Source organism: Trachypithecus francoisi, unplaced genomic scaffold (genome assembly GCF_009764315.1).
Source record: "Trachypithecus francoisi isolate TF-2019V2 unplaced genomic scaffold, Tfra_2.0 Lachesis_group4, whole genome shotgun sequence".
Classification (NCBI taxonomy): domain Eukaryota; kingdom Metazoa; phylum Chordata; class Mammalia; order Primates; family Cercopithecidae; genus Trachypithecus; species Trachypithecus francoisi.
In genome coordinates, this window is record NW_022681469.1 from 52987788 (window position 1) to 53007160 (window position 19373).

Below are 19373 nucleotides of genomic sequence, written 5' to 3' on the forward strand. Positions count from 1 at the left end.
ATTCCTTTCAAAATATTACCACTCATTGACAACGTACCTGGCCCCTTAAGAACACTAATGGAGATGTACAAGGAGATTAATGTTATTTTCCTGCCTGAACATAACATTTATTCTGCAGCCCATAGATAAATAAATAATTTCAACTTTCAAGTCTTATTGTTTAAGAAACACATTTTGTAAGCCTATAGCTGCTACAGTGATCCCTCTGATGGATTTGGGCAAAGTGAATAAAAACCGTCTGGAAAGGATTCACTACTCTAGATGCCAATTAGAGCATCTATGATTCATGGGTCAAAGTATCAACTTTAACAGAAATTTGGAAGTTGATTTCAACCCTCATGAATGACTTGGTGGGGTTCCAGTGAAGGAGTTAACTGCAAATGTGGTGAAAGTAGCAAGAGAATTAGAGTTAGAACTGGAGGCTAAAGATTGACCGAATTGCCACAATCTCTTGATCAATGGATGAGGAGTTCGCTAAGCAAAGAAAGTAGTTTCTTTAGTTAGAACTTAGCCCTGGTGATGATGCTGTCAACATTGTTGAAATGACAACAAAGGATTTAGAACATTACATCAACTTAGTTGATAAAAGCAGCAGCAGGGTTTGAGAGAATTGACTCCAGTTTTGAAAGACGTTCTGTTGCTATCAAACAGCATCTCATGCTACACAAAAGTCTTTTGTGAAAGGAATAGTCAATTGATGCAGCAAACTTCATTGCTGTCTTATTTTAAGAAATTACCACAGCCACCCCAACCTTCAACAACCATCGTGCTGATCAGTCAGCAGCCATTGACATGGAGGCCAGACCCTCTATCCACAAAAGGATTAGGACTTGCTTAAGGCTGAGATGATTGTTAACAGGTTTTAGCAACAAAGTATTTTAAATTAAGGTAAGCACATTTTTAGATATAATGGTAGTGCATACTTAATACTGTATAGCATAATGTAAATATAACTTTTATATTGACTGGAACACAAAAAATTTATGTGACTCACTTTATTGCCATATTCTCTTTATTGCAGTGGTCTGGAACCAAACTTGCAATATTTCCAAAGTATGACTGTATTATTATTTATTTTCCAAACTTATTTCTCTCTGCCTTTATGTGTTGCTGTGTCTCAAAGGTGAAGGCTTTTATAGGTCAAAATGTCATTCATATGCGGTATAAACTATCTAAAAATGCAATATTTTTCTTCTGTCCTTGGGAAAAGCAAACCTTCTCTCTTTTTTTAACCCTTCTCTTTATTAAACATATAAAAAAAAGATTACTTATAACTAACTGATCAAATGAGTTACTAAATTTAGTGCTAGAGATTTTTGAGAACTGGAATCCATATTGTGGTTTGGCACACAAAGAGGTACTGAGCATTTCCGCAATTTCATGCACTGAAGTTATATTTATTGCACACCTTCGGTGTCAGGTGCTGTTAGGCTTCAGTATGCAGTGATGAACCAAACACACCTGGTCCATGTTTATGATGCTTAAAGCCTTAAACAAACACAAAAGTTACACATATAATTATAAATGGTTTTAAGTGCCATGAAATAAAAGACAAGGATCCATGGAGAGAATGACATGCAGGACAAAATTTTAGATTGGGGGATTGGTCAAAGCAGGTGTCTGTGGGGAAGAGGCACTTAAACTTTGGCCATTGGTATGCTAGGCGCTAGCCAAGCAAAGAGTGGGTACAAAGTGCACTGTAAGAAGGTTGGTAAGAATGGATCTAATTTAAGGAACCAGGAGAAGAGTGTGGACACAATCACTGAAATAAGGGGAGCATGAGGAAAGATGGCAGTAGAATGGGTACCAGAACAGGAACCCGAGGGCCTTGTCAAGTTACAGATTCTATACGTTATTATAAAGGGTGCAGTGGGGACCTTAGGAATGTTTTAAGCCGGAGAGTAATCTCATTAGATTCAGGATTGTTAGATGACATTCTAGCTGCTGCGTAAATTAGGTATTGGGGCTGGGGTGGGAAGGATGAGGGGGGCACAGAGGTTGAGAAAGAAAGCAGGAAGACTAGCTGGAGGGTGGTGAGAGATCAGGTGACTTGGCTTCGGTGATGGTGGTGGAAAGAAACAGGTAGAGCTGAAAGTACTTGGTGATTGATAGATCGTAGGAGAGACTGATGAGGAAGGGATGGAGAATGACTTTCAGGTTTTGTGCTTGAACAGCTGGGAGGGGCAGGTCATCGTAAGGGTGGTCTTAAGTTGGTTGTGGATTTCAACTGCTGTTATTTTTGGTATTAATATATTTAGAGAATTTTGGTAAGAATTTTGTTCTGTTCTATCCAATTGCTTAGTTGTTACCATCTAAATTGGTCAGAAGATTGTCTCTAATTCTTTGCTGTCATCAAGATCTTTTCACAGTGGAATATGAAACTGTGGGTTATGTACACCATCTTTTGCTCTGTCTTTAGTCGTAATCACAAATCTTTTTTTTTTTTTTTCTTGTAGAGACGAGGCCTTGCTACGTGGCCCAGTCTGGTCTCAAACTCCTGACCACAAGTGCACAAACCTTTAATCACCATGCTTTAGAAGAATCTCCCACTCCAAAGAAATTGGTTTCCCCACTGTTTACTGAACATTTTCCCCTCTTTTTCTTCACATTTGCTCTTGTCTGAAATGCCCTTCTCCTTCCTGCCTACCTATTAGAAGTCTGACCATCCTTTAAGATTCAGCTCATGTCTACTGCTTATGAGAAGGTTGTACTGACCACCAGCTCACTGGGCTTCTGACATATCATAGTTGCTTTGCAATCTTAGTTTTCTTTGTATGAGCGTAAGATTACCCCCAAAAGATTCCAATTTCCTTGAAGACCCCAAGATGGGGTCTTTATTGGCCCCACAGAAGCTTTCAGGAGATCTATCACATAGTCAAAGCTCAAATAATGTTTCTTGGTCAGTGGTTAAAGTCATGTCAAGTCAGGTAGGAGGGGAGGCTACTGGAGGAGTTATTCTGGGTCGGACAGGACCGAAAACAGGCCTCATCACACTAGAAGTTGAAGGCATTCAACTACCTGGCTACATATAAATAATAATACATTTCTAACGTATTCTACACATAAGACAAAATAACTGGGTTTATTGCCTCTGTTCTTGCCTATCTACCAACGATTGGAGACTGAACTGAAAGAGAAAGCAACTTTTAGAGCTTTGTGACATTTCCATACTATTTGTTACCATACTTTCTAGAGCCATGCTGTCCATTTTTGTTTTTCATTCTCTGAAACACATTTATCAAGACAGCTCCTGGGCACGAGTCCAAAAAACAGTTTCAAGAATTCAGGGAATTAAATAGCACCAACCAAATTTTCAGTTGCAACAATAGTTATTAAGTAGAGCTTATTTAATTCCAGGCTATCATCTGGATCAAGGAAAATTAACTCTTGCCTTTTTGAAGTCTCACTATTTGTGGAGCTGGGACACCAAAGTCATGTCTGTTTAAATTTTTGATAGCCTAATCCTCCACCCAAGGTGTGCCAAATTATGACACATGTATCTTTAAGCCACATCTAAAGTAACCTTTCTTTGAGAATTTGGGGAATTTTCAAAATACTCTAGAGGCCACTTACAGTATCATAAAACCAGTACATATAATATTTTGGTTTAGGAGATTGAAGTAAAAATATGAAAGATAAAGTCAATGCAAACACAATCTAATTTTTACATTGCATTTAATTGTCCTCTTTCCAGAAAGCAATTCATTGAGAATCCCCTAAATTGGATTACTCTCCTTTTTTGTCTGGGGGTGGGGTCTCAATATCTAGCACAGTGGTTCTTAACTCCAGCCTAGATCAGAATTAGTTGCAGAACTGGTTCCCAGGCAGCAGAGTGATCGTAATGTGCAGCCAGGGTTCAAGACCAAGGCAGCTAACCTAAATAAGGCAGCCGTAATGAGTATGCTTCTATCTAAACCCAGTGAAACAGGAATCCTTTTGGCAGCCTTCATTATAACAGCTGCAGCCTAGAAACAACACAAATATCTACACACCGTGGTATAGATCACTAAATTGTGGAATACTCATACAAAAGAATAGGATACAGAAATGAAAATTGCTAAGTTACTATTGTATCAAACAGCATGGATACAACCCCAGTAATGTTGAGTGAAAGAAGACAGACATAAAATAACACATACTGTTTCATTCCAATTTTATTAACTTCAAACACAGACAAATCTAATCTATGGTGTTAGAAGTCAGGGTATTGGTTAAGTTTGGGGAGGGAGATGGAGGTAGTAATTGAGAGTGATCACAAGGGAAAGATTCCATGGTGCTGGTAATAGTCTATTTTTTAAGCTTTGTGGAAGTTAGAGACCAAAGGCTATACAAAATAAAATATGTTTTCATTTTATCATTTCAGTATGTTCTAAAATCTGTACGCTGAAATGATTAAAGAGGTTGAAATATTTTGGAGGAAGGTGTTTGGTTAAAAAATAGTAAGAAGATTTTACAGTGACATTTATCATTGTGGGTCTTGATTTTCTACTAGTTCTTGGTCTTTAATATAATATGATCTTTGAGACAGACCTACTTAAGACAATATTTTTCAAGTTAATTCCAGCAAATGGGGTCTAAGATAAATCTACTCATTTAATTCTGCTCCAAAGGAAATAGCCTATGATATAAAGCCATTTATATAATTTTCAATAACTATAATGTCTTATGAATTCATATTGCAATATAGACCTGAACAGCATTAACACTGGGCTATTTTAAACCCTCTTAATACCTTGAGGGTACCTAATAAATTTGTGAATTGAAATGTTATTGAAGATGATAATATCCTGGACTAAATTATTTAATTCATTTATGAGTGTTATTATTTTATGATTATAACAGTAATAGGTTTCTTGCAAAAAAAAAGTTGAAAAATAATTTAAAAATTAAAAATGCTTATAATTCAACCACTTAGAGGTATGCACTTTTATAACACTGTGGTATAATTCTCTGGGAAAAAGAAAGGATGTGTATATGCATGTATTTAAACAATATTAGCTACACAGCTTTGAGTCCCACTTTTTCCATTTAGTAATATAGTATAAGCATTTTCCCAAGTCATAAATGTTCTTCAGAGGTATGAATCTTAGATGTTAATTTATTTAAACTCTATTGTTGGACTTTTAGGTTATTTCCATTTTCTTGCTTCCATTAGATGCTAAGAATGGAATGAGCATTGTTTGGTGGAGAAAACAGACTGAAGACAGGCAGGGAATGTGCGGGGATAGATCTTGCATGGCCAGGCTTTGCAATGGCTTATACCTTGTTGTCAGCATTTGCACTTTTCTCTGGCTCCTCTTCGTCTTCTTTTTTTCTCATATATATACCCATACCTCTTCCTCTTCCCCCTCTCCTTTTCCCCCTCCTCCTCCTCCCTCCTCTTCCTCTCTCTCCTTCTACTCCATTCCAGCCACACTGACTTCCTTGCTATCAATACAACAGGTCCTTTTCTGCCCTCAAGAATTTTTGGCTCCTTCTGCCTGAATTACTTTTCTCTCCTGTCACAAGTGCCTCCTTCATGCCTTTACTTCCTTGAGGGGCTAAATAATTGTCCCCAGGTCAGACAAGAGGGGAATCCAGATCTTCTGACTTTGTTTCATTAATTAGGAGATAGCCCAGGGCTGGGATAGCCTGGTGAGAGTAGGGAGTGGGCCTGTGGGCTGGTCCTCTGTCCAGCTCTTATTTGTCATCTCATGGTTGTTGATTCATCCATGTATTTAAGACATTCTTCCAGTATCTCCGTCTAGAAGAGATAATACACAGAACTGTACATGTAATATTCAGTGTCAGGCACTGTGCACAGCTTTTCATGCATCATCTCAGTAAACCCTCACGCTGACCTCTCACATGGGAGTTCTTATTCCAGTTTCCAGGTAAGGAAACTGAGACCTTAGGGAAGTGAAGTGACTTCCTCAAGGTCACATAGCTGTGGCAGATAGTGACTATCACCATAGACTCCTGTTCTAAGTCCTCTGTACCACAATTAGATCTCTCATAATGAGTGATGCTTAGATAACCATTTGGGAAAAGTAGTAACAAGATATACTTAAGATTTCTAGTTCTCAACCAGGCCCCTTTCTCTGGGCGATTTTGAGATTGTTATCTAACAATTTTGGTGTTTCTCTCTCTGAAAAATAGAGATGACAAATTTATGCACCTTGTCTTTGATAGGTTGCTGGGAGGACCAGATCACTGACAGATTAAAGTTACCAAGTTTAAGTGACAAGCTTGAATCCTTCTGCAGTCACACATTTAGCCCAGCAGAGGCGAGAGGTAGGACTTCAGATGGGTTTGATACTCTCCATCAACTCCTTTCCCCAGATCTGGCCATTTGTTCTCATTTCATTCCTAATTCTTTCTCTTTTTTCTTTTTAAACCATATTTCCCATATGTCCTCTCATTCCTTGTAATTTCTCCTCATGTCTAGCAATTGTCATTTCCCATATGTCCACATAAAATCTACAATCTAAGAAGAAAAAAATCAGAAAACAAAACCAGAGAAATAAGACTCAACATTAAAATGTAATTTAGAGTTAACACTTCCTCTCAAAATATAGCAATAGGGACTGGATTTATATTCCTGCTGGAAATAACTAAGAAAGTAGACAAAGTATATGAAACAATTGTTCTCAAGACATAAGACATCAGTCAATGAAGGACAATGATCTCTGACAGATGGGAAATAAATGAAGAGATCCATAAAATTGCCCTAACTTACTGACTGAACAAAGTTTTCAGGCCATGTTACAGAGAGGAGGCAATGAGGCCAAGTTTCCCTAAATTGTGGGGATGGAGTCAGTAGTCCATGGAGGCTGCTATATTTAATATCTAATGTGTATTAGGAAACTAGCTGAGACCAAGGGAAGAAACACCAAAAAGGATTAGAGAGAATAATACCCAGGATCACACGGGGCCAGGAATAATCCCTGTTCTCAATAGCTGGTGTGGAAGACCTCATAATTCACATGCCATTTGGTAGAATGCTAAGGAGAATTTTGCCACAGCAGTGAAGAAAAATTATCCCTTCACTAACTACTGCTCTGGTCTTGCCTAAAAAGCCTTAAAAACAATCCTGAGAGGTTAAAACTATTTCCAAGGAATTTAACTGTATCCCCAAACAAAGTTCAAGAATATCTATGAGAATACAAAAATATCCAGCACCATCTAAGGTAAAACTCACAATGTTTGGCATCCAATCAGAAATTACCAGGCATGCAAACAAACAGGAAAATACAACATATAATAAGGGGGAAAATCAGACAATCAAAACTGACCCACGAGTTATACAGATAATAGAATTAGTAAAATTAGTAGAGAACATTAAAATGATTATTTTAACCATATTCCATATGTTCAAGAAGTTAGAGTGCAGATTGAGCATGTTAAGTAAAGACATGCAAGTTAAGAAATCCAAAATAAACTTCTAGAGATGAAAACTATAATGACGAAAATGAAAAATCTAGTCTAAGATTACTAGGTAGGATCAATGAGAGATGAGACATTTCAGAATAAAAGATTAGAGAACATGAAGACATAGCAATGGAAACCTTCTAAAATAAAACATATAGAGAAAAGAATACTTGAAGTGTAATTGGATCCCCAAGGGATGAGACAGGCAGAAAAAAAATAGTTAAATAAATAATGGACAAGAATGTTTAAAGTTGATGAAAATTATAAATGTATAGATTTAATAAGCCCAGTGAACTGCAAACACAGGAAAACATGAGGAAAACTATGCTAAGTCACTTAATAATCATATTGCTTAAATTTAAAAATAAAAAGGAAATCTTAAAAGAATCTGGGGAAAAATATATAAATAAAAGCAGATTTCTCAACAGAACTGATCCAATCAAGAATACAATGGAGAAACATCTTTCAAGTATATTAAAAAAAATTTTTTGCAACCCTGGATTAGGCAGATTTCCTAGTTACAACACCAAAAGCATGATTCATTACAAAAAAAATTGGACCTTCTCAAACTAAGAACTTTTACTTTTTGAAAGACTTTTTAAAGTATTAGATGATAACACACAGGCTGGGAGAAAATATTTGCAAATGACATATGTGACAAGGGGTTTGTATCTAGAATATAACTCTCAAAACTCATTATTGTGAAGATAATCCAATTAAAAATGGCAAAAGATTTGAACAAACACATTACCAAAGAAGTTATATGAATGGCAAATAAGTGCATAAAAAGCTGCTCAACAAGGCCTTAGGGGGAATGCAAATAAAAACTACAATGAGATAACAATACACATCTATTAGAATGTTTAAAAGACTGACCTACTAAATGATGTGGTAACTGGAACTCTCATGAACTGTTAATGGGATTGTAAAAACGCAACTACTATGGAAAACAGTTAGATTTTGTTTTAAAAAAATTTTTTTGCATGCACCCAGTATGTGACCCAATCTACTCCCAGGTATGGTCACTAAAAAGATCAAAGCAGGCTGGGTGTGGTGGCTCATGCCTGTAATCCTAGCACTTTGGGAGGCCGAGGCAGGCGGATTGTCTGACTTCAGTAGTTCCAGACCACCCTGGGCAACACGGTAAAAGCCGTCTCTACCAAAATACAAAAAATTAGCCAGGCATGGCAGTGTGCACCTGTAGTCTCAGCTACTCAGGAGGCTAAGGCAGGAGAATTGCTTGAACCTGGGAGGCGGAGGTTGCAGTGAGCCAAGATGACACCACTGCACTCTAGCCTGGGTGACAGAGCGAGACTCCATCTCTGAAAAAAAAAAAAAAAAAAAAGATCAAAGCATTTGTCCATACAAAGAATTTTACAGGAATGTCTATAGAAGCTTAATTTATACTAGGCAAAATGTGGGAACCATCCCAATGTGCATTCATATGTTAATAAATAAGCAAAACAGTGATGAATTATGAATACATACAACAAGGTGGCTAACATTCAAAATAATTATTCTGATGAAAGAAGCCAGATTCCCCAAAAGGGAGAATGGTATTCTAGAAAATGTGAGATAACCTAAAGTGACAGGAAACAGACCAGTGATTGTCTAGGGCTAGGCTTTGGGAGATGTAGGATGGAGGCATAACAAAGGACATTTTTAGAGGTGAAAGATATGTCCTTTACCTTGATATGGTGATGTTGACATGGGTATATGCACATGTCAGAACTTATCAAATTGTGTACTTTAAATATGTACAGCATCTTAGTCCATTTTATGCTGCTACAACAGAATTCCACAAACTGGGTGACTTATAATAAACAGAAAGCTATTTGGCTCATGGCTCTGGAGGCTGGGAAGTCCAAGAGCATCCAAAAATGCCAAAGAAGTCCAAAGGCATTGAGTGAGCATTTCTGTGCTGCATCATCCCACTGAGAAAGGCAGAAGGGCAAAGAGCACACAAGAGAGCAAGAGGGGACCAAACTCACTTTTATAAAAAGCTCACTTCCCAGGTAACACATCTACTCCTGGGTTAACAACATTAATCCATTCATGAGGGCAGATTGCTTATGACCAATCGCCTCTTATTAGGCCCCAGCTCCCAACACTGTTGCAGTGGAGATTAAGTTTCCCACACATGAGCTTTGGGGGACACATTCAAACCATAGCAAGCAGTTTATTGCATGTCAGTTGTACCTCAATGAAGCTGTGTGTGTGTTTTTTAAAGTACGTGATTAGATATCCTGCCCGTCAACGTCCAGAACTACTGTGGCATTGCTCAGTTTTCAAAACTGATCCTCAGGCATCCACTGATTTTCTGAATCCCCAGTATTAATCCCATAAATTATACCTTTTCTTAAAAAATACATGCAATTGGGAGAAAGGGAAACACTCTGGCAGTTATGATACGTAGCAATTAGAGAAATATGTCATAGATCTTGGAACTGTGGGATAGAGGCGTAGCGTGTGTTTGCTTTAGGCAACTCTGGGCTGGCTGAGTCCCATGTGCCCTTTACCTTGTCCATTCATTATTTGTTTCCCAGTTATCCTCTGCCTCTTCCTGCTTATAATGAGCAAAACTTGGTCTGTTTTGATCACTTCTGCATTTATAATAGAACAATAAACAGCACATAGAAGGTGCTCATCAAATCTTCCTTAAACAAATGATCGAGATTTATTGCTCGTATGTAGAGTGTATATCCAGATATTTGATAATGCTATTGGTAAAATTTCCCCAAGCCATCATAATTTCACTGATTTCAAGACTCTCTCATTTTTAAACCATTTGTAGATTTTGTTAAAACAGCCACAAGCTACCTAGCCCTAAAACTTTACTTTCTGTATCAGGCAATGCCCCTATTTGTCCTTCATTCACACTCTTATGTAACCGAATGAGGAAGACTCTTATAATACGTTTCTTGTTTAGGAAAGCCAAATTCTTAATTTTTTCACAGTCAGATAATGAAATCTGACCTGTGAAACTCTGCAGTGACATGGCAACAGAGATAGAGGATTGACTCAGGTTAACCTCTCTGGGCTGATCCATGTAAGCTGCTTGGAGCATGAGTACAGTTAAATGAAAATGGATTCACGAATATGCCTACTGCTTGCTCAAATAATAAAAATTAAACACTTAAACAATAAGTCATTTTCCCAGAGAGTAGTTTTGTAAGAGAGATTGAGTGGCAGAAAACTGATGAATTCTTCACTAGAGCCTTTCCTTCTGGAGAGACACAGCTCACCATCTTAGGGGTGTGAAACAGAAATATGAAACCTGGGCACTTATTGAAAGGGAGGGTTGTCTTAGTAACAACATTCTCTAAATTGTGCCTTAAGCATTGACATGGTAATCAAAGCCAGTCACTTAGTACTTATTATAAGTGGCTCAGAAGCTGACAATTTTTACATGCTTCAGCAACAATTTATGATATTTAATCATATTCACTTTGTTCATGTTTACTTTGAATATGAACACTGCCTTGGTAGTCATTTATTCCCCCTGAAAAATGGGTCTCATGTATTCCAGTGGACTTTCAAATTTAGCCTTCCTGAGGTGGGGAGTGGGCAAAAGGGCATTCCTTGATATCCATCTTTTATTTTATTGAATACTCAGGGACCTATCCTGTAAAAAGATTCAGACTTTTCTCAGTCTGTGTTCAGTTTGAATTGAAGGCCCACTGTCTGCAGTCGATTCAACTTAGCAAATTTGTTATTATCTTCCGGGCATTGTGAGACATATAACTGAATAAAAATAGCTTCCCTAAAGTCATTTGTAATGGGTACAGTAGATTGACCCTCAAAATCAGTCTGCCTTCATTTGTTGGAAGGTCATGAAACCATTTAGTGGGTCAAGATCAGAGTGATTTAAAATAAAATAGAAACCATTTCCCAATGTGTACCTATATAAAAACATCAATTCGTGCAGCTTAAATATATATTAATAGAATTCCTCTTTATCAATTATATTTCAATAGGTTGAAAATTTTCAAAAATGAAATAGAACCATAAAGAAAGTATCAGAACACATTGCACTTAGTAAAGGTAAGTAATGTCTTATAAAAATTTTATTTCATGTACTCATATATGTGTGTTTCTACTGGGTGTGATAAAATATGCATTTCCTATAGTGGCATGGGGTCAAAATATTTGAAAGAAACTGTTACCACGTGCCTTTCTGAGTTGCCCGACTCCCTTGTACCTGGAGTTCTGGACAGGACTTAAGTTCAGCCAATCTAATGTACAGTACTTGCATGAGATTTGGAAAGTGTTATGGTTAATTTTATGTGCCCAGATATTTGGTCGATCATTATTCTGAGGCTGGGAGCAGTGGCTCACCCCAGTAATCCCAGCACTTTGGGAGGACAAGGTGGGTGGATTGCTTGAGCTTAGGAGTTCAAGACCAGCCTGGGCAACATGGCAAAACCCTGTCTCTACCAAAAACACAAAAATTTAGCTGGGTGTGGTGGCATGCACCTGTGGTCTCAGCTACCCAGGAGGCTGAGGTGGGAGGATTACCTGGGCCAGGGAGGCAGAGGTTGCAGTAAGTCAAAAATCTCACCACTGCACTCCAGCCTGGGTGACAGTGAGATCCCATCTCAACAAGCAAACAAACAAGCAAACAGCAACGAAAAAAACTCCATCGTTCTGAGTACTCCTGTGAGGGTGTTTTTGGATGAGATTAACATTTTTATCAGTAGACAATAAAGCAGACTGCGCTCCCTAATGTGGATGGGCTCATGCAATCAGCTGAAGCCTGAGTAGAACAAAATGGCTGATCCTTTCATGAGTAACAGGAAATTCCTACTGCATGACTTCTTTCAAACTAGGACCTCAATTTTTTTCTGTCTTTGGACTCAAACTGAAACATTGGCTCTGACTAATGAAAGGTGTATCTATTGGTTATATTGCTGTTTCTGGCAAGCATATGTGGTAGGCAGAATTCTGAAAATAGCCCCCAAGTTTCCATACCCTAATCCCAGAACATATGATTATGAAGAGATACTACTGCTGTGATCATATTGTTATCTAGCATAGTTGATTTAAAATAGAGAGATGATCTGGGCAGATCTAATCTCATCACATGAACCCATTTTAAAGCAAGGAATTTTCTCTGACTGAAGGCAGTAAAGGAAGTCAGAGAGATTAGTGTTGGGGGCCTGGGGAATCCCATATGAGGGATCTTGCTGCCAGCTGTGGTGCTGTGAGATGATCTGTGGAAAAGCCCATGCAAGGGAGTGGCCTGTAGAAAGACCTTAGTCCTACAATAGCAAGGAACTGAATTCTGCCAAACTTGAATGAGCTTGGAAGTAGATTCTTCCACAGAGCCTACAGATAAGAACCCAGCCTGCTGCACCTTGACTCTTTGCTTAGGGCAAAGAACCCAGCCAAGCCCACCTGGACTTTTGACCTTAGAAGTGAGATAATACATGGGTATTGTTTTAAGTCATTAAAGTTTGTGGTAATTTATTACACTACAATGGAAAACAAGGCACATGGTCACAGAGGTGTGTTTTTCTGCAGCAGCATTAGCAGAGATTCTAGGGGCCAGTCAACGGTATCAAGAGGCAGGTGTAGGGCACCTGTCTGCGCTCATGCAGAGCTAGCAGTTATAGTGGCTCTGAGGCCGACAGCTCCAGTGGCCACCATCTTGTTTGTAGCCCTCCCGTTGTGGAAGAGATCCAGGTTACACTGGCAGGACAATTTTGAGTGGGGTTGTTCTGGGATTCCAGTGGGGACAATTCTGAATGGGATCGTTCTGGGATTCCAGGTGGCACAGCCTAGAGCCCATTTATTCAGTCCTTTGAAAGATGTTATCAGCATCTAATTCCTCATATTAAATCACTTGCTGCTTAAATATAAAGTGATTTATGTTATATACTGCTGAACCTTGGCTATTACATCTCTAATTCTTTCCTACTTGTTTTATACAATGACTTCTGTCAGCTTATTTAAATCTCTGAAGCATTGAGCACTTCTTACTTCCTGAAAATCCTTTCTCTTTTCGTTTTGACAACACCTCACTTTCCTAGTTTCTCTTACACATTTTCCTGTATTCATTTTCATTTCATTTTCCCAGTTCCTTTTCATTTAAAACACAGGTATTGAGCATCTACTGGGTCAAAGATTCTAGGTGAGTAAAGTGCAGGAGCCCCATCCAAGAACTGATCATGGATCTTGTCCTCCTGAGACTTGCCAGAATGTAAACTAGTAACTATAGTGATGTGATAAAATCTGTACTAGAGGTGGGTAAGGTATACTCTGGAAGCCCAAAGGAGAAAAGATATTACTCTTTCTGGGGCGTTAGGGAGGGATTCACAAAAAGGTAGAACTTAAAGCTAGTCTAGATGCAGGGGTAGACATGTTTCAGATTGAAAGAACATTCCAGGCAAAAGGAACAAAGAGGACAAAGAAATGGAAGTTTGGATATGTGGCATATTAAAGGAATAGCAAAGAAGCTGGATTTCTATGGCTGGATTTCTGAGTGCAGATGGAAGATTGGCAGAGAAATGAAGTGAAGATTGGTATAGAAGGTGACATGTGGGCTGGATCCTAGAAATATAATTTATTGGAGATAGTTATCTTACTAAACCTCTTTACTTTTGCTCATTATCCATTCTATTCAGATAAAGTATGAACACGTTAGTTTGACTAAAAATGTCTAGCATTGCTTTCATCCCAATCTCCTCTCGCCTACCATTCATTCACTCATTTGCTCATTCATTCATTTAGGCAGAGAGGTGGTGGAGGACAGATCATGTGAGATGCAAAGGTCATTGAAAGATTTGGGCTTTTAGTCCAGGTGAGATGCTAAGACAGTTGAGTGGTCTGATCTAATTTATATTCAAAAAGAATTACTCTAGTTACTGTCTGGAGAGTAGAATGGGGTGAGAGGTATGAGCTTAATCAAAGAGACAGATAAAGAGGGCATTGTAATAATCTAGAAATGTCTTTGGCTTGAATAAGGTTGGAAGTGGTGGAGATGATGAGAAGGGTTATGATTCTGCCTATGTTTTGAAGGTAGAGATATAGGATTTGCTGGTGGACTGAATGTGGGATCTGAGAGGGGAAAAAAAAGAGGAATCAAGGATGATGTCTGGGCACGGTGGCTCACACTTATAATCCCAGCAGTTTAGGAGGCTGAAGTGGGCCGATCAGTTGATCTCAGGAGTTTGAGACCAGCCTGAGCAACATGGTGAAACCCTGTTTCTAGCACAAAAAAAATTAACTGGGTGTCGTGGCATGTGCCTATACTCCCAGAAACTACTTGGAAGGCTGAGGTGGGAGGATTGCTTGAGCCTGGGAAGTAGAGGTTGCAGTGAACCAAGATCACACCACTGCCCTCCAGCCTGGGCGACAGAGTGATACCCTGTCTCAAAAAAAAAAAAAAAAAAAAAAAGGAGGACACTAAGTGTTTTGGGCTGAGTCACAGAATGGGGATAGTTTCCATTTACTTTTAGACATGATAGGAAGGTGGGTTTTAGGGAAAATATTAGGAGTTGGTGTTTTAACTTGGTGATTTTGAGATGCCTATCATACACATCCAAGCTCCATTTTGGGTATACAGTTGGATATAGGAGTCTGGAGTTCAGAGGGGAGGTTTAGGTGGGAATCATCCAGTGTTTTATGTGGTACTTAAAGCTGTGAGATTGAATGAAATCACCTATAGAGTGAGAGCAGTAGATGAGGAAGAAAAGTATAAGAACTGAGTCCTAGGAAAGATGCAGAGAAACCAGCCAAGAAAACTGGAGTGGGTGGAGAAACTCAAGGAGGAGGAGAAAGAGAACTATCAGGAGGGAATCAATTCCTGAAGTCAAGTGACGAACAAGTTTCAAGGAGAGAGAGACCAAATGGGTCAAACACTGATGGCAGGTCAAGTAGGATGAAGTCAAAGGAATGGTGACTGGGTTTCACAATGTAGAGATCATCAACATGTGACAGAAGCAGTGTCAGCAGTGTTGAGGAAAAGCTTAATTGGAGTGAATTCAACAGAGAATTGGAGACAGGCACTATAGACAGTGGGCGAGACAATTCTTTCAAGGAATTTTGCTAGAAAGTGAAGGAAAATGAGACAGTGGCAGGGGGTGGGAATGATAATGAGTTCAAGAAGGACTTTTTTTAAGATTTGAGAAATAATAGCATTTTTATATGCTTAGGGAAATAATGATATGGGAGAGTGGAGAGATTGCTTGCAGCAATGGCCTTGAGAAGGCGAGAATGCCTCAAGTCTAGTGTTCCAAGAGTTAGTGCAGAGAGGGATTCACAGTGCATCTGTATTAACCTTGGTGAGAGCAGAATACACGGGAATAGATGAGGTGGGACGGTAGATGTGCCGGTGGGTGATTTTGCAAATTCTCTTCTCACTGATACAATTTTCTCCATGAAATAGTAAGCAAAGTTATCAGATGCAGACTGATGAAGGGGTTGGGAGTATTTGGAGGCTTGCAGAGAAAGAAGTTTTAATATAGTAGTCTAGGGCTGTGCGTGAGCGAGTGAGTGGCTTAGTGACCTCACTTAAGGTCAGTGGCCTTGAAGTAAGGGAAATGTTTTTTTCCAGTTGTATTTGGGTGTTGATACAGATGAAAGGGAAGTTAAATTGAACTTCTTACGGTTCCCCACTCCTTTTCCTTTGCACAGGCTGATCCACCTGCCTAGAATGCCCTCTTAACCTTGTTAATTCAACTTCTGACTCAACTGCCACTTACTTAAGCCTATCAGGCAGACTTAATTATTCCCTTCTTGGAACAATGGAGGTACCGTGTGCATCCCTCTATTGTAATAGTTGCCACATTATAATAATTTGCTTTTCTGTCTCCCCAGTTAGTCTAGCCACTCCTTGGGGGTGTTAATTTAGTAACCTCAATTCCTAGCATGGTGTTTGGCCTGTGACTGCCATCCATTAATTGCCTATTGAATTTCATTGAATTGAATTATATGCAGAGAATCAGCAGAAAGAGTTGGCAGGCAGGAGAAGTAGGATCCAGAGAAACAGACAGGGTGACATTTAGAAATAGGCTTGGCTGCTCTGCAAGGAAGGGAGCTCCCGTCCCTGTGGGTGAGTAGTATAAATGCTTATTCAACTGTAATGGTGGAGTGAAATGGGCTCTTAACCTGAAGTCAGGCCTGTGTAAATTGGGTCAATAATACTTCTTTGGAGTTTTCTTTGAGGATAAAAAGAATTCATAGACCTGGAAGAATTTTGTACAGTTAATGAAAATGTACTATACAATGTAAGATAGTATTTTTATAACACTGTATGATAAAGTAACAGAAATGTGTTGGATTTATATATTTTATTAGAGCACAGGCTATATAACACAGAAAGAGGAAAATGGGTTAAAGAGAAAAAGAAAGATTATAGCTGTAACCTTCTTGTTGAGCTTTCTAGTCTTAAGTCTCTACAGAAGATGTTATCACAGTCTCTTTCAGTTACAGCATGTTCCGGTGCCTGTCATTGTCTGAGCCAAGAGCTCTGTCTGACCTACTTTGTTAAGCCAGGTGGTATCATAGACAGACAAAAGTGCCAGCAGATTCTGCAGGAAGTGGAGGATGAGGAACCTGCTGATCTGACAGTCACCATATGACTGGCTGATGTTGTAATGCACAGGTTTGGGAAAGTAGTATTGCTTTCTGGGTACTCAGAAAAGGCCAACCTTCCACAAGATTCCAATACTCAAAGGAACTTTTTAATGCATTGGCAATATTAACAATTCCAAAGCAATAGAGTGTTGGATGCTTGATGCTGAAAGAAAGTAGTATTGCTTTAACACAGGTTCTGACTTTTACTTGTTCATGTCTACTTGTCTTAGTTCTCTCTTAAGTTTTAAGTTTCTTAAGGACAGGGACCATATTTTATATGTGATATCCTGTATCCACACACCTACTACAGTATTTTGAGTAATACTCAAATAATTTTGAGGGGTACTCAATTACCATATGTTGTTGATGGGGTTGTTTTAGCAGATGTCAGGCAGCTTTCATGGTAGCCAGGTACAGTCAGAGCATAAAGAGGAAGACAAGAACAGAGATTTTCATTTTATTTTTTTAAGACAGGGCCTCGCTCTGTTGCCCAGGCTGGAGTGCAGTGGTGCAAACATGGCTCACTGCAGCCTCAAGTTATCCTCCTGGATTCAAGTTATCCTCCTGCCTCAGCCTCCCATGTAGCTGGGACCACAGGCATGCACGGCCACACTCAACTAATTTTTTGTAGACACGGGTATCTCACTTTGTTGCCCAGTCTGGTCTTGAACTTCTGGGCTTAAGTGATCCTCCTGCCTCAGCCTCCCAAAGTACTAGGATTACAGACATGAACCACCATGCCCAGCCAGAGCGCAGGTGTTTTTAATGGTATAACGCACAAATTACTTCAACTGAAACCCTGGGAATATAGGCTTTCTTGCATGAATGACTGTCGGTTTAGGACACTTATTCTACTCTTTCTTCCCAACAATTCAAAATTATCTGTATTTCTGTTTATCTTTCACTCTTAAAACAATTTACCTTTGAAATAACTGTTCATGAGGGATTTAAACTCATAAAAGAAGGAGCTCTAGAAAACACATGACTATGTGCTTTGAGGTACACCAGTAAGGCTTCCTTATTTATTGACTTTGTAGGGTAGATTGGATTATGCCATCATTTATCTGGGAGGATCTTTCAAATGCAAATATATTTCTTGAGCATAGTAGCATGTTAGTTCATTATCATTGCTATGGCGTGAATATTTGGCTTGGTTGTTTGGCCCTGCCAAGTCTCACATTGAAATTTGATCCCCAGTGTTAAAGATGGGGCCTGGTGGGAGGTGTTTGGATCATGGAGGTGGATCCCTCAAGAATGGCTAGGTGCAGGAGTGAGTTTGTTCCCGTTCTTAGTTCCCGTAAGAACTGGTTGTTGTAAAGAGCCTGGCACCTTTCTACCCTCTCTCTCTTGCTTCTGCTCTCTTGCCATGCGATCTCTGCACACAGTCCTGCCGTCACCTTTTTTTAACCTTCCGCCATGAGTGGAAGCCATCTGAGGCCCTTGCCAGGTGCAGATATTGGCACCATGCTTCTTGTAAGCCTGCAGATCCATGAGCCAAATAAGCCTCTTTTCTTTATAAATTACCCAGTCTCAGGTATTCCTTTATAGCAAGAAAAATGGACCAAGGCAATTATCTAGTGGGAAATCTAGTTTATTCACAGCAGATTTAATTATTAGGTTTTCATTAAGGAAATAAAAAACAGGACAGATTTGTTGTAATGAGAAAAGGCATCATAGCATTCTGAGAGTGGAGTAATACCCACAGAAACACAAAAAATAAGAGCACAAGGCTAGGGACTCAAATCAAGAGTCATCCTGGAAAGCCAAATCAAGGCATCAGAAGAAAGAGCAAAGATAAAGACTGCCTGGTTGGAGAGGGTGCTCCAGTATGAGGAAAACTTCAGAGTTAGGGAGAGGCCAGCTGGTATTCTACAGACTCCCCATCACCACCCCAGACCAACTCTCATGCAAAATGCCTTTCCATTTTCCCTTGAGATTCCTGCCTCCATCTGCCTCACTGCGTCTACTCAATCCCTGGGTACACTCATTGTTCACTGGACTCTCTGGAACCCCATTCCTACTGTTCCCATTATTCCATTCCTGCCTTTGTTGTGGGTAACTTCAGAATCCTAATACAATAGGTTCAATATGCAGCTTTAAAGTTCTCTAACTTTTCTGATTCCTACAACCTTAACTTCCAGGTCCCTTTAGCAACCTACTTCCATGGCTGCACTACAATCTGGGCTCAGACATCACCCCAAAAAAGAGGTCCAACTCAGGAATCTCAAAGTAAACACCCTAGTCTCTCAAAGGAGCCACCCTGACCACTACCTTACCCCACAATTTCTCTTCTTCAGCATGAAGTAGACTAATAGTCTTTCACTTCCTCCCTCTCATTTCTCTCAGTCTTGTCTCTTGTGGCTCCACCTCTCTTCCTAATCCAA

At 39.3% G+C, this 19373-nt stretch overlaps 1 long non-coding RNA gene across 2 annotated transcripts in view; it reads left to right on the plus strand.

The window, feature by feature from the left end:
* The window catches only part of LOC117073649, a 70386-nt gene that overhangs the window by 20496 nt on the left and 30517 nt on the right, over positions 1 to 19373 (plus strand). For both annotated transcript variants that reach the window (XR_004433305.1, XR_004433304.1), the window contains exons 2-3: positions 6172 to 6273; positions 11388 to 11454. This is a non-coding gene — a long non-coding RNA (uncharacterized LOC117073649). The remainder of the gene's footprint in view (positions 1 to 6171; positions 6274 to 11387; positions 11455 to 19373) is intronic.